A 27483-nucleotide genomic window follows, 5' to 3' on the forward strand; every position below is an offset into this window, starting at 1 on the left:
CCTTCCTATCCATCCCATTCTGTTTCTCACGGCATTAACTTGTCCTTCCGGGTTCATTCCTGCTGCGATTGTATGAGTTTTTCCACCTTGGCTGCTTAGACCCTGTGTCAGCTCTTCTCCTTTTTCCCTTCTATCTGCCCAGCTCTCCCTCACTCTCTGGCAAACTAAGGGCTCCTGTTGTGCTTGTTGAAGATCTCCATCATTGCATGTATCTTATTTTCTTCTTGTTTATCTGTGTGTATGTCTCTCCACCAGGATATAAGTACTGTTAAGGGCCGAACCGAGCTTGCCCTACTTGTATACACAGGCAAGTCCAATGTGAATGACACAATAAGATTGTAATGTATATCTGAATGGTTAAATAGTTTGAGATTTTTTTTTTTCACCACGCCGTGAGGCTTGTGGGATCTTAGCTCCCTAACCAGGGATTGAACCCCGGGCCCTCGGCAGTGAAAGTACTGAGGTCGAACCACTGGATCACCAGGGAATTCCCGAGACTCTTCATTTAGTCATTTCACAAATATCTATTGAAGAACTCTCCTGAAATATACTGTGAGAGGATAATTGAAAATAAGAGACTCTGGCCTCAAGGAATTCACTGTCCTAATGGAAGACATAAGTCATAGGTCATAAATAACTATAATACCAGGTAGAAATTCAGACCTAGAGTAAAAAATAACCCTTTCCAGAGTGAAAACCTTCCCTATGCTCAGTGTCAGCAAGGGACTATAGCAAATGCAACTCGGGTCTGCCCCACTAAAATGGACTTCTGTTAAAGTGAATGAGACAGTATGGAAATGTCATTCAGTCTCCAGTACCACTACTTAAATGCACCTCCAATCACCAGGTTATTGTTTTCCATTGCTAATGTTAGTGGATTTACCTTTGTAAGTAGACATTTGTACTAATGTAATAAATTCACTTTAGGAAAATAATATGATGTATCTCGCTGGGTTAATAGCACCTTATTGGATTGTGGTAAGAATTAAATGAAATATGTCTTAACATATTTTATATAATAAGTATCCAAAATGTTCTTCTTGGCACTAGGGGTATTAAAATAAGCTCGGAGAACTCCACGTCCAAAAAAAGAGTATCAGTAAAAACATAGATTTGACAAATTGAATTGTTATTCTGTGTTAAAGAACATCTGTGATAGACTTCAAGCATGTACAGAATGGCCCAGGCCCCACTGGATTTGACCTCTCCATCCCAGACATGTTTGAAACCAGACTTCCTTGTATCAGTGATGTGATATCTGAAAGTAACAACTCAAGCACTCTATCACAGTACACCTTGTAAGACAACCAGAGGACTAAATCCAGAATATTGCCTTATTTGGAGTACGTTGTCCTGAAGAGGAGCAGAATTTGCCACCCCAAATATACCTCTTTGGCATAAGGATTATTTTGAGCCGATTATTTTTAAGAAACAGCAAGGGACCTCCCTGGTGGTTCAGTGGTTAAGACTCCGCACTTCCAAAGCAGGGGGTGCGGGTTTGATCCCTGGTTGGGGAACCAAGATCCCATATGCCATGTGGCGTGGCCAAAAAATAAAAAGAAACAGCAGACACAGGAGAAGCTCTGAAAACCAAGTAGAAGCTGACCTTTTGTAAGACACATTTAAGTTTAAAAAGGAAATCTCCACTTGTAAGGGTGTCTCTCTCGTGTACCAGGAAGAGAAGGATGACTAAGTCTCTAGAAACTCTTATCAATGGCGAAGATGTGGACTTAAATCTGCATAATAACCTTACCCTTGTTTACTGTGCTTTGCCTGGTAACCTCCCATAAGTGGCTCCCCCTCCTCCAACATCTTCTTTTGTCTTTATCTGGAGATGGTATTGAAGGCGGTGGCTTGGACCATTTCAGAGAGTTACAGTTTTTCTGGGTGTCTCCCATGTATACAGGAGGTATCCATGCTATTAAACTTCTGCTTGTTTTTCTCTTGCTAATCTGTCTTATTACGGGGGGCATCTCAGCCAAGAACCTAGAAGGGTAGAGGAAAAATTATTTTTCCTCCCCTGCAGTCCCTTTTCCCTAAATATTTAACTCTTTCAATTCTCAGAGAGTCCTGCCGAATGCATCCCTGAGGGACCTGGCTCCCCCTTGCAAGGCAAGCAAATAAATTCAGCTTTGTTTCTTACCATTTAACACCTGTGTTCTAGCTTCTTGTAACTGTGGAAGAGCTACAGGTCTGTGTTAGCTTCAAAGAAATTAACATATTGGGGAAATCCATCATAGAATATAAAATACTCCCAGCCTAATAAAGTGCTCGAAAGGATGATGATATTAAATCTTTATAGACTATAAAATCACAGTATTTGCTCTTAAAAGGATAGAACAGCCTTCAAATATTTTAGAAATGAGAAGAAAGGTGCCATTTATAAATGTGAAAATCATACCAACAATTTCTTTTCATTTTTAAAGTTATATTCTTCTTCTGTATGTTGTTTAGGTTTTGTTGGCTTGCTTGCTTGTGCCTTTCTCTGCATTGTCAATTTATTTACATATGTTGGAGCACCCTTAACGAAAGTTTGGGTAAACGATACTATGGACTTCTGTTTCTTCTTTTCTTATATCTAACTTTTTCTGAGTAAAATCACGTTGAAAAGAACATCAAGGGGGTTTGAAACAGAAAATAAGTCATAAAATATGCAACTTGAGGTGATTAGGGTAGCAATACATATGGACAAAAGGAGAGACATTCCCATTCATTTTGCTCTCTGTTATTCTGATTAGGTGGCAAGAGTTTTGTTGAAGAACTCATGGTAGGCATGTACAGCTTCCTTCAGAGCTGCATAATTGGCCATCTTCTTTCCAAGGGCCAAAATACATTAAAGATATGATTGTAGGAAAGTAATGGAACTTTCGTCCTATCTGCCTACCTGCCATCCATCAAATTAATCACTTTCATTGTCTTTCTCCTTTTCTTTACTTTTTCCTCCATCCCTTCCTTCTGCCCTCTCTCTCCTATACGTCATCCTGTATCACCCTTTAGCCTATGTCTTCCTTCCCAGCCCTCTCTCTTTAAAATCACGTATGGTGATATTGACTCAGAAAGCCCAACAACTTTCAACATATGGCTAGTGCCCTGTAAGTCTAGAGAGAATTGGATTAGCTGTTTTTCAATTTGTCAAGAGGCGATGGGGCAAATTTGACCAAATGCTTAGAAGTTAGAATATGAAAAACGAAGAGGAGTCCCACGTTTGCTTTTAGCAGAGATGATGACTACAGTATGCTGGGGGCTGATGACTGTCTTTCCCCTGTAGATATAGGCAGATACGCTGTCGTGTGGGTGATATAGACAGATATAACATGCGTGTAACTCTAAAGGAGATGGACTCTGTGGTGTTCTGTTGTCTTTACAAATTGCAGTGGCAATTCCCCTTTTGTACTGGCTTTCTCTTAAGGAAGTTTTGTGAACCTCAGCACTTTCAATACCAAAATGTTAAAGGCTTCCTGGGAGACTGAGAGAAAAGGTTCTCAAACCTCCACCTTGCTTTCTGTCCTTGAAGGTGTTACGTGACATGCTGATGAAGAAAAGAAAGAGCCAGCAAAATTCTGCAGAGGAAAATAATGACAAATAGTGCCTGGCTTCTGTGGTTACAACCCAAACCATTCAGGCATATCACAAGCTTTCAGAAAGCCAGTAGTTGAAAAAATGTATTGATTGTTACCAAGACCCTTAGAGAATGGCCCAGAATTTTCCATTTGATCAAAGGTGACATTCTAAGAGCAATCAACTTTTCCAGACAGGAAATAGTCACCAGAGATGTTAAAATTATGTAAAAATTTTTGGTGCTTTTATTTGAAAGGACTGGAAGAGTAATTGAAGTTAGCATATGTGCTAATGACAACCACAACATGATTCTCCCACTCCCCAAATTTCTTTAGTTACTACTAAAATTGATTTAATACAGGCAATCTAAGAGAAAGGCAAATTTGCAAATTCTAAAATATTTCATCTATTAATAAACAATTCTTGATTATGAGCATATTATAATGAAAAAAAAAAACTTCAGAGTTTTGAGTTCAAAACTCCTTGGGCCAGTCATTATTAATATGCCCCTGGGAAATGTAAACCTCTTTAAACCTCTGTTTTCTTCTCTGTGAAATGGAGATAATATCTGCCGATATCTAGTGGGTGCTGAATAAAAGTTGTATTGTATTCCTTTACTTTTACTGAGTATTTGATGATTATATGTTGGAAGAATTAGCGGCCTTATTTGTTTGTTTGTTGTGCACAGCAAACCCTAAAGGCATCTCACTTTTGAGAAAACATCTGCTATTCTTAGTTTCTCTGGAATGTTCTGATGAGGTTCTGAATGGGAAGCAAAAGGACAGACTGGATAACTTCTCAGGGCTTCGTGGGACTAGAGTGAGTTAGTCACTGCGAGCAACTTGAACATCTTCTTCTTCATAATGCCTCTGCAGAGCAATGCCACGCCTCTCCTCTGCACATAGCATTTCTGTTTTGGCCACTGTCTCATGGTCCATCTTTGCTTTAACTGAGCTACCTCCTGGTTAATGTGTTCAATGTGTTTGCTGCTGTGCACTCCCAGGAGCTTATTGATGTGCCACTTTGGATTACAGTAAGCTTCAGTGGTATATAAAGTGCACATGTAGTAGGAACTTTCACTTTAATAACTGTTAGCAGTATTCCTGCACAGTCTGATCCCCAAGCAACTGAATTTCAGAAGCGCACAGGGGTTATTTAGTCAAGTTAAAGAGTGTCTGAGTTCTGGATTTATGTATGACGTCATGGCAGTTCTGATAGATGAATTCATTTAGCTCCCCTGGGTTGTAGGTTCTGTACACATAAAATGGAAGTATTTGCCCTCTCCCAGTTTTGAATTATAATGAGGACTGACCAAATATACTACAGATGAAAATCACCATTTATAAAATCAAGCTAGGGCTTTAAACTCTAATCTGAGGCTTTGTTAATCAGTTTCTATATCTTCACTTGGGCATCAAAAGATCACAAAACTATGACCTACACTGCTGCATGTTTTGAAACTAGAACATTTGCACTGTATCTTCATGACTTTTTACAACTCATTTATTTTGACAAAAATTAAATTTGAATAACAGAAAAAGGTTTTGGCCATATGAAGATTGTTGAAGGTAACATTCTTTGGGACTGGAGACCCATCTTTAATGAAATCATTTCATTAAATAAGGAGGGAGCCTTTCATCAGGCATTTGGAAACTGTGGGTTTGATTTTAGATCTATTTATAATTCCGGCAATTCTCATTAGAATGTGATACTGAAAGTATGTCCATGTTCCTTTGTGAAAGTCTTCTTTCTAAGGGGCAAAGTGTACATTAAAGATGTAATTCTAGGAAAGTCATTTGACCTGTCATTTGTCCAAACAGGACTCGCGTGGAGAAGGATGGAATCTGAAATGTTGAGTAGAAGCAAGAACTAGTTCCTGCTGTGGAGAGTGGGAAATACTGCCTTCATTTAGGAGAGGGCTTTGGAAAGGACATAAGGGGACTAAAACTTACTGAGTTCTGCTCTGTTCAAGGCTCTGAACGTCCTTATTTACATATTTCACATTATTTAATTATTTCAACGACCAGCAAATTCTGTCCCTGTAAGCAAGCTACACATGAAGCCAAATCACAGGGTTCTTTGGTGAACATGGAATCAGAACAAAAAGAGTTGATTGCATAATATGAATGTTTAATGTTCGTGACAACTTCTTGTTAACTATATGCCTGCACACACAGATCAGAGAGGTTCTGTCCTTGGGTGTGGTTCACCACACTTCTGGGTGGATATTGGCTAGGTCCATTTGCCTTGCAAGCTTTCTCTTTTCTATGTTTCTGTGGCTGACCACCCCCATTCTGATAGACGTTGGCCTGGGAGAGATTGTTTCTTTAAGATGACTGTATTAGTTTTTACTGCAAAACAAACAGCTGGGAAATCTCAGTGGTTACAGCATCAAACATTTATTTTCAAGCTCCTAGGTCTGTAGGTCAGCCATGATTTGTCTGATTAGGCTGAACTTGGCTGGGCCAGGATGGACACCAGGCTTCTGTTCAGGTTCAGGTCTTCTGGGGCCAAGGCTGGAGGGGCCATGGCTGCCTGGGGTATGCTCGTCTAAAGGCAGGTCATAGGAGCGCAAGAAGGCAAGCAGAAACGTGTGATGTTTCTTAAGGCCTCAGCTTGGAACTGTCACTTCGCCTACACTCTAGCAACTAAAGTCACGAGGCCGAGCCCAGCATCGATGGGGTGGGGAAGATCCACTTCTCAAAGGGGGAGGTGAAATGAAAAGAGCATGGATGTAAACTCTCGAAGAAAAGAGAGGGAGGAGTATAGAATTGGGAACAATGATCCTAGCCACCATAATAACTATGAAGATATATACTCTAATCCGTTATGTGTTGATTTCATAGTTTAGTTCTCGGAGGACAAATTCCTTTAGATTCTTGGGGGTAGCAAAGGAGCATGGCATCTCATTTTTGCCTTCTGTTCTCACCTGCAAGGACAGGGCAAGATTGAATCTTCTGGCTTTGCCTTTAAGCATTTGCTCTGTAAGCCAAACTGACTCTTATGCCTGCCACCAGGTATATTAATGATATAAAGAATTGTGCGAGAGGTCAAAAACCCGGGGGGATGTCTCCCCTGGCCTGATGTCAAGGTAGATGACAAATTCTATTAAATCAGAACCTTTTCCCTTCCTGATAAATCAGCCTCATCTATCTTTGCTAAAGTTAATTTATGAGCTATCCCAAGGCATTGGTGGTATTTGGGCATCTGTGTGTCTGCTATATTGGTTGCTCCTGGAAATTAAATTGCTCACCTATTTCACCAAATATAAAGATGACTATTCTTGTTCTGAAAAAATTATGAAATATTTCATACATACAGGAGAGTATATAAAATATATGTACAGATCCAGACATTCTGAAGCTGTAGAGTATTCTAAATTATGAATATAGCACAACTGATTGATCTCTTCTTTTGTTGATGAACATCTGAGTTTTTCCAGTTTGGGACTATTATCAACAATGCTTCTATGAACATTTTTGTATATATCTCCTGGGGACATTTGTGTTTCTCTTGTGAGTTTCTCTAGGCTACAGAACTAGGAGTGGACTTTCTGAGTCAAAGGATATGAGCAGTTACTCAGTTATCTGTTTCTGTGTAACAAGCCACCATAAATATAGTGACTTAGAACAACCACCATTTTATTTGCTCATAAATCCAGCAATTTAGGTTGTATTCAGCTAGGCAGTTCTCTTACTGGTCTGTCCTGGGCTCATTCATGTGGCTGCAGTGACCTGGCAGCTCAACTAGAGTGAGATGGTTCAAGATGGCCTCATTCATAAGTCTGGCAATCAGTGCTGGCTGTCGACCAGACCCCTTTCTCCACGTAGTCTCTACTCTTCAAGGGCTACCCTGGTTTCTTCACTTAGCAGTCTCATGGCAGCAAGGTGGCAAGAGTGGAAGCTGCCAGGCTTCTTGAGGGCTAGATTCAATGTTGCCACCCCGCCACATCTACCTCATTCTACTAGTTAAAGCATGCCATAAAGCCATCTTGGAATAAAGAGTGCGGAGAAATAGGCTCTACCTATTGATGGCAGGAGAAGCAAAGTCACATTACCAAAGGGTCATGCCTACAGGAATAGAAAGAATTTGTGGTCATGTTTTGTACAAGACACATTTCTAAGTTTATTAGGTAATGATGGACCACTTTTCAGTGTGGTCATACTTTAAAATTAATGTACCCATTGGTAGTGAAAGAGAGTTTCCACTGCTCCATTTCCTTCGCAACTCTTGGCAATGTTAGATTTTTAAATTTTGTTGGTCTGCTGAGTATTTAATAGCAACTCATTGTGGTTTTGATTTACATTTCCTAAATAGTAGTGAAGTTGAGCAACTTTTCTTATATTTATTTGCCATTTAGATTTCCTATTTTATAAGGTGCCTGTGTCTTAATATCATTTTACGTTTTTTGTTTATTTTGTTTTAGTGACTCACAGAAGTTTTCTTTCCCTATAAATTCTGGATATCAGTCCTTTGTTGGTTATGAAACTTGTGTATTCTCTTTCTGCTGCTTTTATGGTGTCTTTTGATAAACAGAAGTTCTTAATTTTATTTATTTATTTTTATTGAAGTATAGTTGCTGTACAATATTATGTAATTTACAGGTGTGCAACATAGTGATTCACAATTTTTAAAGGTTATACTCCATTTATAAGTATTATAAAATATTGTTTATATTTCCTATGTTGTACAATATATCCTCTTATTTTATATCTGATTGTTTGTACCTCTTATTCCTTACCACCCCTATATTGCCCCCCCTTCCCTCTCCCCACTGGTAACCACTGGTTTGTTCTCTATATCTGTGAGTCTGCTTCTTTTTTGTTATATTCACTAGTTTGTTGTATTTTTTTTTAAACATCTCCAAATTTTTTAAAAATAATTTATTTATTTATATTTGGCTTTTTTGGGTCTTTGTTGCTGGGCACTGGCTTTCTCTAGTTGCGGCGAGTGGGAGCTACTCTTCATTGCAGTGTGCGGGCTTCTCACTGTGGTGGCTTCTCTTGTTGTGGAGCACAGGCTCTAGGCACGCGGGCTTCAGTAGTTGTGGCTCGCGGGCTCTAGAGCACAGGCTTAGTAGTTGTGGCTTGTTGGCTACAGAGCGCAGCCTCAGTAGTTGTGGCACATGGGCTTAGTTGCTCCATGGTGTGTAGGATCTTCCTGGACCAGGGCTCGAACCCGTGTCCCCTGCATTGGCAGGCGGATTCTTAACCACTGCGCCACCAGGGAAGTCCCAAGTTTGTTGTATTTTTAAGATTCCATATATAAGTGATATCACACAGTATTTGTCTTTCTCTGTCTGGCTTATTTCACTTAGTGTAATGCCCTCCAAGTCCATCCATGTTGCTAAAAATGGCAAAATTTCATTCTTTTTTATGGCTAATATTCCTTTGTGTATATATACCACATCTCCCTTTTTTTCCATTCATTTGTGAATGGACACTTAAGTTGTTTCTGTATCTTGGCTATTGTAAATAATGGTGCTATCAACACTGGGGTGCATGTATCTTTTTGAATTACTGTTTTGAATTTTTCAGATCTATACCCAGGAGTGGAATTGCTAGGTCATATGGTAGTTCAGTTTTTAGTTTTTTTGAGAAATCTCCATACTGTTTTCCACAGTGGCTGCACCAGTTTACATTCCCACCAACAGTGTACAAGGGTTTCCTTTTATCCACATCCTCGCCAACATTTATTATTTGTGTTCTTTTTGATGATAGCCATTGTGACAGGTATGAAGTGATATCTCATTGTGGTTTTGATTTGCATTTCCCTGATAATTAGCAATGTTGAGTATCTTTTCATGTGCCTGTTGGCCATCTGCATTTCCTCTTTGGAAAAGTGCATATTTAGGTCTGCCCATTTTTTCATTGTTGTTTTTTTGTTTTTGTTTTTTTTTGGTGTTGAGTTGTATGACCTGTTTATATATTTTGGATATTAACCCCTTATTGATCATATCATTTGCAAATTTTTTCTCCCATTCAGTAGGTTGTCTTTTCATTTTGTCAGTGGTTTCCTTTACTGTGCAAAAGCTTTTAAGTTTAATTAGGTCCCATTTGTTTATTTTTGCTTTTGTTTCCTTTACTTTAGGAGATGGATCCAAAAAATATTGCTGCGATTTATGTCAAAGAGTCTTCTCCCTGTGTTTTCCTCTAGGAGTTTTATAGTATTCAGTATTACATTTAGAAAAAATATATATTACATTTAGGTCTTTAATCCATTTTGAGTTTATTTTTGTATATGGTATTAGAGAATATTCTTTTTTTTAAAAAATTATTTATTTATTTATTTATGGCTGTGTTGGGTCTTCGTTTCTGTGCCAGGGCTTTCTCTAGTTGTGGCAAGTGGGGGCCACTCTTCATCGCGGTGCGCGGGCCTCTCACTATCGCGGCCTCTCTTGTTGCGGAGCACAGGCTCCAGACGCGCAGGCTCAGTAATTGTGGCTCACGGGCCTAGTTGCTCTGCAGCATGTGGGATCTTCCCAGACCAGGGCTCGAACCCGTGTCCCCTGCATTGGCAGGCAGATTCTCAACCACTGCGCCACCAGGCAAGCCCGTTAGAGAATATTCTAATTTCATTCTTTTACATGGAGCTGTCCAGTTTTCCCAGCACTATTTATTGGAGAGACTGTCTTTTTCCATTGTATATTCTTGCCTCCTTTGTCATAGACTAATCGACCATAAGTGCGTGGGTTTATTTCTGGGCTCTCAATCCTCTTCCATAGATCTGTGGGTCTTTCTGGGGCCCGTACCGTACTGTTTTGATTACTATAGCTTTGTAGTATAGTCTGAAGTCAGGACGTGTGATTCCTCCAGCTCTGTTGTTGTTTCTCAAGATTGTTCTGGCTATTTGGGGTCTTTTGTGTTTCCATACGAATTAAAATTACTTGTTCTAGTTCTGTGAAAAAAGCCATTGGTATTTTGATAAGGATTGCATTGAATCTGTAGATTGCCTTGGGCAGTATGATACCAAAACCAGACAAAGATATCACAAAACAAGAAAATTACAGGCCAATATTACTGATGAACATAGATGCAAATATCCTCAACAAAATACTAGCAAACCGAATCCAACAATACATTAAAAGGATCATACACCATGATCAAGTGGGATTTATCCCAGGGATGCAAGGGTTTTTCAGTATCTGCAAATTGATCAATGTGATACACCACATTAACAAACTGAAGAATAAAAACCATATGACCATCTCATTAGATGCAGGAAAAGCTTTTGATAAAATTCAACATCTGTGTGTGGTAAAAACTCTCCAGAAAGTGGGCATAGAGAGAACATACCTCAAAATGATAAAGGCCGTATATGACAAACCCACAGCTAACATCATACTCAGTGGTGAAAAGCTGAAAACATTTCCTCTAAGATCAGGAACAAGGAAAGGATGCCCACTCTCGTCACTTTTATTCAACATAGCTTTCAAAGTCCTAGGCATAGCAACCAGAGAAGGAAAAGAAATAAAGGGAATCCAAATTGGAAAGGAAGAAGTAAAACTGTCACTGTTTGCAGATGACATGATACTATGATACTATACATAGTAAATCCTAAAGATGCCACCAGAAAACTACTAGAGTTTATCAATGAATTCGATAAAGTTGCAGGATACAAAATTAATATACAGAAATCTGTTGCATTTCTATACACTAACAGCAAACTATCAGAAGGAGAAACTAAAGATCCCATTTACCATCACATCAAAAAGAATAGAATACCTAGGAATAAACCTACCAAAGGACACAAAAGACCTGTACTTGGAAAACGGTAAGACAGTGATGAAAGAGGAAGAAGCTGAGTGGATTCCTTCTTTTCTCTTTCTCATCATGGAGTAGAGTGAAAATTGTTTTCCCTCTGGAGAAATCTGGGGACTAGGGAATAATTTTCCCCCACTTCCCCCCACCTAAATTCCTCTTCATCACTAAAGGGATGAGTCAAACTGAGAAACTTTACCTAACCCCATTTTACTCATATGAAAGAGTTCCTTTTAAAACTCCTGAACCAGGCAAGACAGTAATGAATTACACTGATATTCTAGAGTACATTGTAAAGTGAAATGATCTAGGTAAGAGTCAAGGGCCTTGCATTCTGGGTTCTGCTGCCATTGATGATGTCCAGGGAGAAGTCACCTTCATTTTCAGGGCTCCAGATTCATCACCTGCAAAATAAGGGAGTTTAACTAAATGATCTTTAAGGTCCCTTCCATCTCTAACAATCATTCCTTCCTTACAGTGTTCAGTTGGGTCTGTTAAGAGGCAACATATTCAGAAGTCTTGTCTACAATGGCCAATATGTAAAGCCTTACCTAGCGTGGGTGGTCCATGTAGCATGACTGACACACTGCTATGATCTTAAATTGATTTTCAATAGCAGCAACTTATATGGAATGCAATCATTTTTTCTTACATGTACAAACAAAAACTTACAGAACAGTCCTCACAAAATGAAAAAAATGGGACTTTTTGTATTATCATAATATCTTTTTTTAGATTCTAATAAAGTATCAACCTGATCTTATTGCTGTAAAATAAACAATGTTTTTTTAAGTATGGAAATGTATATGTATTGCTGATTCATTTTGCTGTATAGTAGAAACTAACACAACAACTATAAAGCAACTATACTCCAATAAAAATTAATTTTAAAAAAAGTATGAAAATGACTGTAAGACACTGCCTGCCTTATCTGTTTTCATGTGTTGGGAAGATGATTCACGAGATCTGGTTTGTGAGTAAGGCTTTTCTGGTGGATTTTCTGAGGAGACCTTTGAGACTGTCAAGTCTTTCCTCTAAGAGAGTGGCAAGACAATAGAACTTGATTAGTGGATACAGATTGCTTCCCTTCATCTAATAATTAGGGCAAGTGAGATTGTTGTGCCCATTAAAAGCTCACTCGGTCTTTACCACTTACTCTGTGGAGTATTTGACTGAAATGGAAACAGAGTCCTCATTTAGTATTTATTATTTTTAAGCACTGGCATTATATCATTTTGATGCCAATTTGTGTATAGTACCTATAAGACACAAGGTTTAGAATAGAGACTCAATTCCAATTTTCTTAGTCATTAGGTACTTCTGGCCTCCTGGAAATTCAAATTTATGTCAACAGAAGCAACATGAACTTCTTGTATTGTAATAATTTCTATAGCAACAGTCGTTTGGGGGAAGAGTTATGTTTTTTTTAAATCACCTTTTTTCATGAAAATTTTACTCTAGAGTCTTAAAATGGAAAATCAGTAGGATCTCTTCAGGCTTATCACTTTAAATGTTATCCAGAAGGACCTATTAACTAGACAAGGAAACGCTATGATGTAATATTAAGAGAATGGCTTTTGGTCTCAGACTGACTAATTCTGTCACTAGCCAGTTCTCTAACTTTGGCTAATTAATTCAATCTCTAATTCAGTGATATAAAAGTTCAGTGAGCATCAGAACCCCTTGGGGGACTTGTTAAAATACAGGCTGCTGGGCCCCACCCCCAGAGTTTCTCATTCAGTAGGTCTAGGGTGGGGCCCCCAAATCTGCATTTCCAACAAGCTCCGGGTTGATGCTGATGCTGCTGGTCCCAGGACCATTTGAGAGTCGCTCCCCTAAGTTAGTTTCAACGGAGTATAATAATACCTCCTGGAATGGTTGTGTGTATTAATAAGTTGCTCTCTACGAAGCAAATCCCAAGGTGTCTGACAAATAGGAAAATTTTAATTAATATTTGTTTCCTTTCTTCTCTGTCTCCCCTCTTCTTCCAATAAATATTAACAAAATGTTCCATGAGATATGATGAATGAATAGGACAAGAACTCTATCTTCATGTACCTTTTAATTAGGTAAGAAAAAAAATGAACACATATGTGACAATTAAGAAAAACAAAGAGATCCTTAAACAAATACTAAATTACTTGCTATGGCCTGAATGTGTCCCCCAAAATGCATGTGTTGAAACCTTACCCCTAAGGTGATGATATGAGGAGGTGGGGCCTATGGAGGGCTCTGCCTCATGAATGGGATTAATGGCCTTATCGAAGAGGCCCCAGAGAGCTCCCTTGCCCCCTTCCACCATGTAGAGACACAACCAGAAGTCTGAGACCAGGAAGACGGCCCTCACTTGACCATGCTGGTCCCTGAGCTCGGATTTCCAGTCTCCAGAACTTTGAGAAATAAGTTTCTGTTGCTTATAAGCTATCCAGTCTGTGGGATTTTGTTATAGCAGCCTGAATGGACTTAGATACTACTTTTTATATTTACTTTTTGGCACTTGAGGATTCCAGAAGAAGAAGAGATCACTGGGGGCTATTACTGGTCAGGAAAAGCCTCACTGAATAGTTGAGATTTAATTAGTTCTCGAGCAAGAAGTTCTTTGTTACTGGCAGGATGGTAACAGCTTATAAAGAAGCCCAAAAACGAGGTGGAGGGATTTAGACTGGAAGTGGTTGACATTAGGATGGGAAAATATTTTAGGCTTTTGGGGAGAAAAGCCAAAAAGAAGTGTGCAGGCAGTCAGGTGTGAAAGATGTGAAAGATGTGATCAGGTGTGAAAGATGTGAAGAGGCTATCCCAGTAGTGGACATGCCAGCCTGGCTTGCACTGGGAGCAGTTGGAGTGAAGACCAAACCAGCCTTATAGAAAGGGCATTTCCTGTCTCTTTCTTGTGTTACGTGGTTGTTTGCATATGCCACCCAACTAGAGGGTGGGCCTGTTCCTTTGGATTCCACAGTACCTCCTACTGTGCCTTCCACAGACAGGTGGGTGTGCAGTAAATGTGGGCTGAATTAAAGGAGATTTGAAAAGTCTTGGCGATGACTGGTTATGGGGGAGAAAGGAGAAATTGTATTCAAAGGTACCTCTGTGACAAGGAGAATGATGGCTCTGAGAAGCAGGGTTTCAAGGCTAATGTTAAGTATAAACAGGGAAGTTTGGAAAGGCAGGCATTTGGGGGTGTAATGATTTTACTTCCAGATGTGGCATTGATAGAATGTCTGGGCATCCAAATGGAAATATTCAAAGATTGCAACCCATGCAAAGTATCAGGATGGAGGATGTGAATGTCTTTGGAATTTAGAATCATAGCTTGGGAAGGACTTGCAGTTTTATTCCAATCTCTTACCTAATATAGGAACTGCCTCTATACCTTTACTAGTCAAAGTGTGGTTTCCAGACCAGCAGCATTGACGTCACGTGGGAGCCTGTTAGAAATGAAGAATCTCAGGCCCCATCTCAGACCCACTTAATTAGAATCTGCACTTGAACAAGAGCCCCAGGGGATTTGTGTGGCCATTAAAGATTAAGAAGTACTGCCTATACACCATTCCTGATTTGCACACACCGTTTTCTTACTTCTAGTGAAGGATAGCTTATTAGCTCAGAAGGTAAACCTTTCTTTTTGGACACTTGGAATTGTTTAGACCTAGACATGCTCTGGTTCTCAGCCGTGGCCATACACTGGAAATACCTGGGAAGCTTGAAAAACTACTTATGCCTGCATACACACCCACTAGAGCAACTAAAATCAAAAAGACTAACAACATCAAATGTTGGCAAAGATGTGGAGCGACAGGAACTCTCATAGATTGCTGGTGAGACACTAAAAATGCTACAACCCACTTTGACAGTTTCTTATAAAGCTAAACAAATATACATTTACCATATGCGCCAGCAATTCAACTCTCAGGTATTTACTTAAGGAAAATGAAAGTACATAGATGTCCATGAAGAAAGACTTGTCTAAGAATGTTCATAGCCCCCTCATTCATAACTCCAAACTGGAAACAACTCAGATGTCCATCAGCAAAATAAGGACTTATAAAAATCAAGATATATTCATAGAAGGGATTACCACTCAGCAGTTAAAGGGAACAAACTGCTGATATATGCTACATCATAGGTGGGCCTCCTTGAAAACATTATGTTAAGTGAGGGAAGCCAGATGCAAAAGTTGTGTACTATATGAGTCTGTTCATAGGAATTTCTGGAATAGGCAAAACTAATCCGTGGTGGTAAAAATCAAAACAGTTGTTACTGTTGGGAGGCAGTGGGGTGAGGACTGATTGTACAGGAGCTTGAGGGAACTTTCTGGGGCACCAGAAATATTCTATATTGTGATGAGGAGGTGGGGTACACAGGTGTATTCATCTGCCAAGTGATATCAAAGATTTGTACATTTCATGGTGTGTAATTTATAATGTAATGGAAAAAAATGAAAAAGAAACATTTCCAATGCCTGTGTCCCACCACAGAGACTGATTTAACTGGTCTGGGGTGCAGCATGGGTATCAGAATTTTAAAATCTCACCACGTGATTCTAATTGGCAGCCAGGTTCAAAGCACTGGTCTAGGGACTGTGGAGTGGAACGTGCCTGGTCCTAGGGATGGGGCAAGAAAGCCAAGGGGGTAAGGGAGATGGCGGAGGAGTAGAAGGATGACGAGGAGCAGGAAAACCCCAAAAGGATAACCTCTAGAAAACCAAGGGAGGAGGATTCAAGGGAAGATTCAACAGAGGAAAAAGTACTCTAGAAGTCAATCAGAATGAAAATGAAGCAAAAAGTCCATTCTCAGAAGGTGATTTCAATAAAAAAAATGTGGGAGAGAGAAAGGAGATTGCAGTGTAAATGAGGAAATTTGTAGTAAGAAAAAGAAAATATCAGGCACACCATAAACTGGAGTGCCCTTAAATATTGGGGCCTGTAAATACTCAATCTGACTTACTTTTATCCTCACGCTAGTGATGAAAGATTCCTATGGAATTCTGATGACGTGGCAACGTTCACTTGTCTGGCCCTGCTTCTAGAGGGGCAGTTTTTGCCTAGGGTGAGCCTCAGCATAGAGCCTGCCTCTTTGGGTGGTTGCAGGGGAAGTTTTGAATGTCTCACTCATTTTGCTGCCATCATCGAAGCACTAAATGTCTTTGTTGTAAGGCAGTTTCCGACTGTAAGCTGATCCCACAGCAAGGACCCTTGGAAGAGAGTTATTGTAAGGTTTTGGAAGGTTTTATAACTAACAGTCCTATCATTTCTAAATAACATTGTAAATATTGGCTTCTGTCAACCTTTAACTGCACACTCCTACATCATGTGTCAGAGTTAAGTATTATTTTCCCCATAGTCTTTTGGGAAACGACACAAAAATCTTGTCCTGGTTCTGTTCTTTGGTGAAAAACTCTCACATCAAAACAGGAGCTGGTGAATTGCACGGAGGAAGAGTATGCGTGGCAGGGAGAGCATGGAGCCTAATGCTTTTTGCTGTACTTGTCTCTTAACTAATCCAGCGTCCCTTGAATTAGATGCAGGTGAAAGAACCTGGAAACCTCAAGAGGGATTTTCTACAGGGGTCCTTTGACCCAATCTTAAGGGAAATCTCTCTGGATGCTTCTGGAGAGAAATCCTCTGGGCTCATACTTCAGTTCTCTCTGTGCACTGGGAGATTGATTTGGGTCCTCTAATAGGAAGAAGGATGAAGCATTTCTCATATTATGAATTAGTGTTTCAAACTCAATGTTCAGTGTCAGAGAAATAGATATCTGCTCATCAGTGTCCTCTCCTGAAGACATCATGGCCAAGACCACAGACACATTTGGACAGCCTGTGCCTATCAAATATCCTTACCTGAGTCACATCACTCTTGCTAGGACAGTTAACATGGCGGGCGGTTCAGAGTAATGGGCTCTGTCTGATGTCCCTGAAGTTGATCTCCAGCATGCTTGTTGTATTAGCAAGCTGGTGTGTCCAGAGACGGCAGAATGGAACAACAGTAAGCAGACCTTAAAGAAATTTGCCCGCTTGACAGTGACAAATTAAGGTATTGCCACCTCTGGCAGAATGATGGGCCTTGAAACAATATTAGCTTGAAAGCTTCGGCTTTCAGAAGTTTGTAAAGTGGAGCTCTGCTCTCTGTCAGGAGTGGGATTGTCACACAGGGAGGAGACATTTTGGTTAATAAGACCCCAGATTTCCTTCTGTCTTTCTGTCCCTCTGCACCATGCTGTCCAGCCCACACCACCTGCCTTTCCCTGCCCCTACAGCCGTGAGAGGATGTTGGGAAATGTGCTTTAAAGCCTACTGCTTATTTACATCACAAGCATAGCCTTTCTGTAATTAATAATAATATGCTCAAAAGGCAGAAATGTTCAGGGGAGGGGTCCTTAATATCGAAGATTAGATGTTTTGTATATGATAAGTAAGAATGGAAAAGCTACTGGCTCACAGCTCTAACTATAAAAGTTTAGATTTTGCTTTATTCTTTTTTCAAAGGTGGAAAGGGAATTCCAGGTTATTTGGTGCCTAATGAAGTCTAATATTGGTATGAGGGTCAATTAATGGTTCCTGCTAGTTGGTATTCTCAGTTCATTTCTATGATTCTATTTCTTAAAGGCAAGAAATGTGTGCAGTCCTGATTTTCTGGAACCAGAGGTATGGCAGAGATAGATACTAGGAGAACAGGAAAAGGGAGAACAGAAATTAGGTGACCTTGGGAGAGTGTTGAATGCAAGTTTGCGTGCTGGACACACAGTGAGGCCAAACAAACGGAAGTGTTGGGGTTTGGACCAGAGAAAGGTTTATTGCAGGGCCGAGCAAGGAGAATGGGTGGCTTGTACTCAAAAGACCCAAACTCCCCAATGGTTTTCAGGGGGAAGTTTCTATAGGCAAAATTTGGGCTGCAGGGTGTGCGTTTCTTCTGATTGGTTGGTGGTGAGGTAACAGGGCGGTGCTCCAGGGATCTTGTGCTCAGCCTGAAGTTACCATCCTCCACCTGGGTGGGGGTCTTAGTTCCTCTAGAAGAACTCAAAGATATATTGTTACGTATATTCCTTGAGGAGGAACCAGGACCCTGCCCCAAGGCTGCACTACTGTTTTTTGACTGCTCCTCCTTTGTTTCTGCATCCCCTCCCTTCCCTCATTAACAAGTTTGAATCTGTCCTTTGGAACTCGGGGAAGGTCTGGGAGGCTGAATGAAACCCATTTCCTACAAACAAGTAAGGGGGGAGGGGACTCAGAAAGATTTGTACCCATGAGGGCCCCACAGGGTCCTGCTGGGTTTCAATAGTCATGTATCTCTTGTTTTGTTACTTTCTTTATTCCTTAAAATATTCTTAATCCTCACTTCTGATTCACAGGGCAATAAGTGTTTCATAATAGGAAGAAGTCCTTGGGATTCTAAAATAAGAGACTATAAGTCATGCAAAGGGCATTTATTTTCAGATGCATGATTGGATTGAAATTAATATTTGTTCATGGTCTAAAAGGTATCATTCTAACAGTATAAGAATTTTCATTAGTCTTCATTTAGTAACATTTATTTCTGTCATGTTTCCTTGTTTTTGTTGTTGGTTTTTGAATCATTGTCTTCCTCTGGCTGGCCAGATAGCCCATCTATCTGAAGCCCAATATATGGACCATTTCCCCAGTGGAGCTTTTCTTAATGGCTCTAGAAATTACCTTTTCTTCTTTTCAATTGCTATCTGATCTAGAATACCCCCAGCTTCCCCCCTGCCCCACCCCATCCATTCTACTCCTTGAATACTCAATCTCCCTGAATGATACAACTGGATTATATGCTTTTTGGTGAAAGCAATCAACTCTCTCTCTCTTTTGTAGTTTCCATGTCTAATACAGAGCTCACACAGGTGCATCTGACCTGTTTTGATCTGATTCTAGATATCTACCTGGATTCTTCTAATCCCATGGTGTAAACAGAAGTAGTAAGATAAAGGTTTTGTCCAGAAAGAATAGTTTCATTGATAAACAAAGGAAGAACCTCTGAATGTACTAGGCCTAAAAAATTGTTGAATTAATTTCTGAGACTGATGGTGTCCAGAATAATAAACCAATTTTGCCTCAAAGTGGTGTTCTTTTATTAACTTTTGCTTCTTCCACCTTATGAAAATGTTCACCAACTAATATATATTAAGTGCCATCAGCTTGATGGAATTGTGTTATGAATTTGATGGTAATTGTGGAGATATGGAAATATGGGCATAGTTGGTCTTTTTCCACTCCCTTTAGCTTATAAATCATCTTAATACTATTATCATGATTACACATCTTTATGGAAGATAAAGATATATTATTTTACAATATAAAGTGAAGAACCTTGTTAACTTAAAAAGATTTAATAAGGACAAAATGAAGACTGCTCTGTGGGGCGTATTAATAACATAAAGGTACATATGACTATGGATAGGCTCTTGAGCTTTGTCTAAGGACACTTGTTTTACTTCCCCTAATTAGCAATACTTATGTATTTCTGGCATTTCAGATGCTGTAATTGCTTTTGTGATACCTTTCTTTATATGCACTGATGTCATTGCTAATGAGTTTTCCCTTTAGCCCGTCAGTGTCATCTCTTCTACCTTTTTTAGTGTGCTCAAAGTGAAGACACTTCCTCAAGGTAGTTTTGAACATTGTACCACTGAGTTATTGCTGTCACCCCAGAACTTAGTGCTTAAAATAAAAATCAATTATTATTTCGAGTCTGTGGTTCAGATTGGAAGTTGGCTGATTTGAGCTGGGATCAGCTGAGTGGTTCTGCTGGTGTCTGGAGAATCTAGACTGAGCTTGGCCGTGGGGGGCTCTGATCCACAGGTGTCCAGTCCTCTTCCTGGGACCAGTGGAATAGCTGGCCATGTTCTTGAAGGGGTTCAGGGCAGGCTGCACCAGAATGTGCCACTTTGCCATGTGGATTATTTCAAGCTGAAGATAATTGGTGCCCAGCAGACTCAGGAAGAGCTTTTTACTTCCACCTCAGCTGCTGGAAAGAATTTAGATAGGGGACTTGTACCAGGAAGAGAACTATTACCAGAGATAACTTTTTACATCTGGAAGACTTAACTGCATGCCGTGGCAAACATTTGTTTACCAAACATTTGCTTTTCTCATCTTCCTGTGAATTGTCTTCCTCCCCTCTGAAACCCCACACCCGTACCCCCTTCTCCTTAGCTCAGGATGGTATATAAGCCTCAATTGCCTGACTGCCAGGGAGTCTCATGTCTTTCTGGGGCTCCCATGCATACAAAATTTGTTTTTCTCCTGTTAATCTGTTTTATTTCAATTTAATTATTAGACCAACCAAAGACCCTAGAAGGAAAGAAGGGAAGGTTTTTCCTCGCCAACATCCTTCTCTTGGCAATGCAGAAGTTTGAGAGCAAACCTACTTCCCAGGCAATTTTACAAGTGTCTGCTTGTGTCACATCTGCAAACATCCTAACGTCAAAACAGTCAAATGGCTGAACCTAGCAACAAATGGCAGGGAAATATTCTCCGCTTCTTAAAGGGAGGAACTGCCAAGTCACACGGCAGGGAAAGGGTGTGGACACAGGGAGGGCTGAAGAATTAGCATTGTTGATTAAACCTACTAGAGTCGATTTCTGTTTTGACTCTACCCAAATATATTGTTCATTTGTTTTTCTTAAGATAAATTCAAAATCTTGTTCCTTGAGTGGTTTTTACCGAAATAATCTTCCTTAAAGTAGGGGTTTATTTATCCAACCTTTATGCCCTGCGAGTTGGCCTTCCACAAAAAGAGATGGTCTGCAAACATCTATGGAAAATAGTTATGACCCAGGTCAATTGCGAAGCTGGCTTAGATTCCTGCCATCCCTTATCCCCACCCGTATAAGAAGAGTGACAATTGCTTCCACAGCTGTGATGGTTGATATAGTGAATCCTGTTGCTGTTTGCTGTCATTTAACTGCAATCAGAGACTTAGATCCCAACACCCTGGCCCAGCTAGTAAAGATCCTGGGGCTTCTTCCAATCATTAATGTTGAGCTGACAGGATAGAGTTGGAGGCAAGATTTTGGTAAGTCATATTGCTATTAAATCCTGGCCTCTGATTACTCTTAGGCAGGGGCTGGTGCTTCTGTAATCAGGCTCAGAATCTGACATCCAGCCCTGTTAGTTTTCTATGGGCTGCCCTAGGATGAATGGGCAACGGGGGACCTGTACATCTGCTAATGATCCTTTCTCTGGGTTGTTCCCGAAGGACACTGCTTCAGCTTCTCTGGTGTAGGTGCTGCTTGGCCATTTGCCCTTGTTTGCCCATCACTCTTAGTCTCCATTTTACTTTGTGATAAGGCAAAACTTGTGTCACTTTCTCTCTGTACTCTATTCTTTATGAATCCATTGGTCCCTGTGATATTGTGATTTATAAGAAGGAATATATATTTGATCTTCATCTCTGTTCCTGGCTTGTGGCTCCTAAATCCCTTGTGATTTCCTAAGCCATAAGAGCACTGGAAGAGTCTTTTTTTATAACATTTGGTCTTTTGTCCTCAAATAGCTCCAATTCCTGAAATAGTCTCAGAATGATAAATGGGAAAAGGGTATCTTGTTATTTATAACAAGCCCCTTTCAACCACACGTGAATTTACGTTAATGAGCTAACTTTGGGAAAGGATGGGAGGCTGGTTGCATGTGTTTGAAACCACGTGGTAGAGGGTTGGAACTTTCACCCCCACCCTCTGATTTCCTGGGAGGGGAGAGAGGCTGGAAGTTGAATCAATTATCAATGACCAATGATTTAATCAATCATGCCTATGTAATGAAGCCTCAGTAAAACCCAAAAGGGTGGGGTTCGGAGAGCTTCTAGGTCGGTGAACAAGAATGCATCCATATGCTGGGCGGGTGGTGCACCCCAAAGTCCATGGGGACAAAAAGAAGCTCCTGTTCTCCGGACCTTTCCAGACCTCACCCTATATATCTCTTCATCTGGCTGTTCGAATCCTTTGTAATAAACCAGTAAGCTAGTACATAGACTATTTTCCTGAATTCTGACAGCCACTGTAGCAGATTAACCCAAAGAGGGGGTCATGGCTACCTCTGATTTATAGCCCGTTGGTCGGAAGTACAGGTGTAACAGGAAAGAGCCAATTTTGACTCCATGTTGGATCTGTTTCTTTGACTTTAGCCTTTGCTTTTCATTGCTTTTGTTATTATAATCATACATAATGGCCTGCCTCTGGGAACCCTACCCACCTGTGAATGGCTGCAAGAAAGAAGTTGTTAACACATCCCCTCCCCAGGCTGGTCATTCCAGGAGATGTTTTGCAAGACTGATGGCCCTTTTCACTTTACTTCCTCCCCGCCTCTCCCTCTCTATTCTGCCTTTTTACTTTACTTCGCTCTCTGATTCTGTAAAAGAAACTGGCATCCAGACCCCAATAAGATGTTTTTATGGGGACCCTAGTCCGCCATCTTCTTGGTCTGCCGGCTTTCCGAATAAAGTCGTCTTCCTTGCCTCAGCACCTCGTCTCCAATTTATTGGCCTGTCGTGTGGTGAGCAGACGAGCTTGGACTCCGTAACACAGAAAACAATCAGGGCTTGAAATTGGCATCTGAAGTGGTGGTAGGTGGTCTTCTAGGACTGAACACTTAACCTGTGGTGTTTGATGCTCTCTCCAGGTAGATAATGTCAGAATTGAGTTAAATTGTTGGACAGCCAGCTGGTGTGGAAGAATTGCTTGATATGTGGAAAAACCCACATGCATCAGAAGTGAAGTAGTGTTGTACTAGAAGATTGAGAGTAGGGGAGACACACAGGAGTGTGTTTTCCCCTCATAGTCCCTAATCCGAACCCTAAAGTTTTCAGTTTTACCACCTAGAATGCCAGCTTCCTTCCATGATAATTGGAGTCTGGAGTCACTTCCATCAAACCTTTCCCCCCACTTCTCTCATTCTCAAAGACCTTTGAAATTTCAGGTTTAATACACAGCCTAATAGTAGTGAGTTTCTAGGTGAGTCACACAACCAAAGAAATGACCTTTTGTGTTCTGCAGTAAGTGACACTTAAACCTGTATCTAATGTCAACAATTCTTACCTTGTATCCCCTCTATTGTGACTGTTAAATATTCATGCATAATGTATTAAGTACATGTCAATATTAATATTCCTCATTTTAAGAATGTAACCCTCTAGAGGAGATGGATGGTGGATGTGGTTATTATACCTCTTGGTGTGTGTCTAAATTATCATGAGAGGAAGTTGAGCACAGTTGGGGGTAGAGTTTCTGATATTCAGTTCTATCTTTGCCTAGTTAGATTGTCTGTCTGACTTATTTTTATTTTAATAGAAATGACTTGGAGTAGAACTAGAAAGTGAACACTGAGAAATTGGAACAAAGATTTTTTTTTTCCAGAAACCATAAAATCTTATTAATTCTGACAAGACTGCCCTGGAATTGAAGCAGCCTTTTCCTGGCCACTTCACACTGGCGCTCTCTACCTTTGCCGAACTCGTGCACTCTGTGTTTTAGTGCTTGAGCACAAACCACTTCACTCTGCTCTACTGCTTTTGCATTTAAGTGTCTGGTTTTCTCAAGCAGGTTCCAAAATTGCTGAAGATGGGAACTCTTATATTGACATTCTCTTTGTCCCTTTCTTGTCATTGTCTAAGTGCTACCACACAGCAGGTCTTTTAAGACTTCATTATGAGTGAAATGAATTAATGAGGAGAGGAGGTATAATAAAAAGAAGTACATGATATGAAGGAGGAGTCCTCCCACCCTCATTCTGTTTCTTTCTTTAGATTTGAGAGCTTTCTTTTATCCCATCATCCCCTTTGAAATTTCACATGATCCATCTCTCTCTTTTCAAACACCCCTCTTAGAAATCTTTTATCACCTGCTCTAACTTTTCCACCCCACGTAGGCTAGAACTATCACCCTGAAGGAAGCTGTGGCAAAGTTGATTTTGTATATGTAGTCCTTTCTTGTTAGCCAATTTCCTTAAAAGAAAAGAAATCAGTTTCTCTAATCAGGACTGGCTTTAGTCTTGCTAAGAGGGGCCCCTAAACTGGGCCTGTAATCTAGAGGGCTCTACTCTGGTCCTCTTCCATCTGTGCCCTGTCTGTGGGGAGAGGAGTCTGTGGGCCCAGGGGAGCATGCCTACTCAGGACCTACACTCCCTATTGTGTGCCTGTTTAAAGAGCCCCATGCTTACACTTGCACTGAGGGCCTGCATGGTGGTCATTTTCCCCAAGTCTATCCTCTTGAGAGCAGATGATGAAAACAGCATGAACACATAGACCCAGAGAGCAGCCAAAGGGTGGCTGTGGGGGCTTGGGGCAGACCTGAGATGCAGACTAGGGTGTCCATACACGTGTGTGCAAATTTGCCACAGGGAGTGGGGAGAGGTCAGGGGGAAGAAGAGAAGGGGGCAGACCACAGGCTTCCCATGGGGCCATGTTCTTGCTCAAGGATTCCTAGAATTCTACATCAAACCTGGGTTTCCAGGTTGTTACAAAGACATGTGATAAGTGAACCTCCATGGATACTCTTGCCCCAGTCCTGCTAATGTTAGGGAAGAATCTGTGAGCAATAATCCAAAAATTCTGGTGTTTTTTTTCTTTCTTTTATCTGCCTATGCTCTTCTTCTTAAATGGTGGTCACAAACACTGCTCCTCGAAAGTAATGAGATGACATTGTCAGCCAGGCTTTTCTTCAATGAGATGTGTCAGTGCCCCAGGCGTCTGTAAAGTCCGTATTTAGACAAATCATCTTTTGACTTCACTCCAGGATCAGTTATGAGAATAATGAACACTTGCGTGGCTTCCAGTGGTAATCTGATCATTTATGAACCATGACTGGGAAAAACAAATAATTTCTTCAGTGAAGCTCTTTTAGAATTTTAGGTGGTTGGAGTTAACTGGCATTTTGTATACATGTTAAAGAGTGAGTTTTTAGCAATGTGTGAAAGGAACTTTACCCATGATTCTTAAAAAGATGTAAGGAATGATAGCTCAGACAAACATAAGGAGAAAGCAAAATACAAAGCAGGAGGTGCCATTTAGTAAAAATGACTTAGAGATAAAGCTTTGCACTCACCTTGAATGGAAAGCGCTATGAAAAATCTCTCAGTTCTAACATTAGGTCCAGCTATACATAAGCAATTATGTTGCTGACCTTCCTGTTTGGTAGTTGTTACAAAGTTAGTCTCACTCAGTTGAATTTTTATTATTATTTTGTCCCCGTTCTCGACTTTTAGAGAGAGGAATTTTTTCCCCTTCCTTCCATCTCATCAATTTTTCCCCTAGCACATTTTGTTCTAGGGAAATGTTTTATGGCATTATCACTGGGTTCTTTCACTCTCAAGTGGAAAGCATTGTAGTCGATTCATCTTCTTTGTCTTGTCAGGCACTTCACTCATCTTGACATTTGCAGAAGGCTTCAAAGGTGTCTCTTCTATTAGTAATGTTAAATTGCAATTGCTCTCATAATTTTCAATAGAGTTTGAATAGGTTGCAGAAAATTACTAGACTATCTGATTTTGGCATTTGTTAGCTAAATGATGCATTGTCAACAACCTTGGCTTTTTGTTCTGTTATGTTCAGTGAAGAAAGAAAAGCACTCTGAAAATAATATCACTTTATTTCTTTAGAACAAACATGAATAGACAGTATAGGTGGTGTTGGCTTAGATTTCTATACAGCTCTGAGCTTTCCATGATAAGCCTGTATACCAAGTGGTTCAGGCTTTTCTTGACCCGTCCCTACAACTCAGCATGGCCTCCTCATAAAATAACATTTAAATTAGAACAGCAACCTAGAGAAATCCGTGTTACACATATAAAATATTCATAGCAGTATTGTTTGTTTGAACAGAAAATTGGAAATAACCTAAATGGAATAACCATCAGTAGAAAAAATAGATTATGATAGAGTCAGTGTTGTACAATACTGGACAACGAGAATGGACTAGCTAAACCTACATGCACTAGCGTGGACAAATCTCAAAAGCACGTGGAGAAAAAAAGCAATTGGCAAAGGGAGGCTCACAGTACACATGGCTGGCATTGCTTCTGTTCCCCAACATCTCATTCCCCTCTCCTGTGGGGAACATGGCAGGATTTCATCTCTCGTAACCTTGAAGTTAGGTGTGGCCACATGACATGCTTTGGCTAATAAAACGTGAGCAGCACGTTGATTAGCTCTAGTAGTTTTCTGGTAGCATTTTTAGGATTCTCTATGTATAGTATCATGTCATCTGCAAACAGTGACAGTTTTACTTCTTCTTTTCCGATTTGGATTCCTTTTATTTCTTTTTCTTCTCTGATTGCCATGGCTAAAACTTCCAAAACTATGTTGAATAATAGTGGTGTGAGTGTGGAACCTTGTCTTGTTCCTGACCTTAGAGGAATGGTTTCAGTTTTTCACCATTGAGAATGATGTTGGCTGTGTGTTTGTCATATATGGCCTTTATTATGTTGAGGTAGATTCCCTCCAAGCCTACTTTCTGGAGAGTTTTTATCATAAATGAGTGTTGAATTTTGTTGAAATCTTTTTCTGCATCTATTGAGATTTTCATATGTTTTTTATCCTTCAGTTTGTTACTATGGTGTATCACATTGATTGATTTGCGTAAATTGAAGAATCCTTGCATTCCTGGGATAAACCCCACTTGACCGTGGTGTATGATCCTTTTAATGTGCTGTTGGATTCTGTTTGCTAGTATTTTGTTGAGGATTTTTGCGTCTGTGTTCATCAGTGATATTGGCCTGTAGTTTTTTTGTGACATTTGTGTCTGGTTTTGATATCAGGGTGATGGTGGCCTCATAGAACGAGTTTGGGAGTGTTCCTCCTTCTGCTATATTTTGGAAGAGTTTGAGAAGGGTAGGTGTTAGCTCTTCTCTAAATGTTTGATAGAATTCACCTGTGAAGCCATCTGGTTCTGGACTTCTGTTTGTTGGAAGATTTTTAATCACAGTTTCAATTTCAGTGCTTGTGATTGGTCTGTTCATATTTTCTATTTCTTCCTGGTTCAGTCTCGCAAGGTTGTGCATTTCTAAGAATCTGTCCATTTCTTCCAGGTTGTCCATTTTATTGGCATATAGTTGCTTGTAGTAATCTCTCATGATCCTTTGTATTTCTGCAGTGTCAGTTGTTACTTCTTTTTCATTTCTAATTCTATTGATTTGAGTCTTCTCCCTTTTTTTCTTGA

Source organism: Eubalaena glacialis, chromosome X (assembly GCF_028564815.1).
Source record: "Eubalaena glacialis isolate mEubGla1 chromosome X, mEubGla1.1.hap2.+ XY, whole genome shotgun sequence".
Taxonomy (NCBI): domain Eukaryota; kingdom Metazoa; phylum Chordata; class Mammalia; order Artiodactyla; family Balaenidae; genus Eubalaena; species Eubalaena glacialis.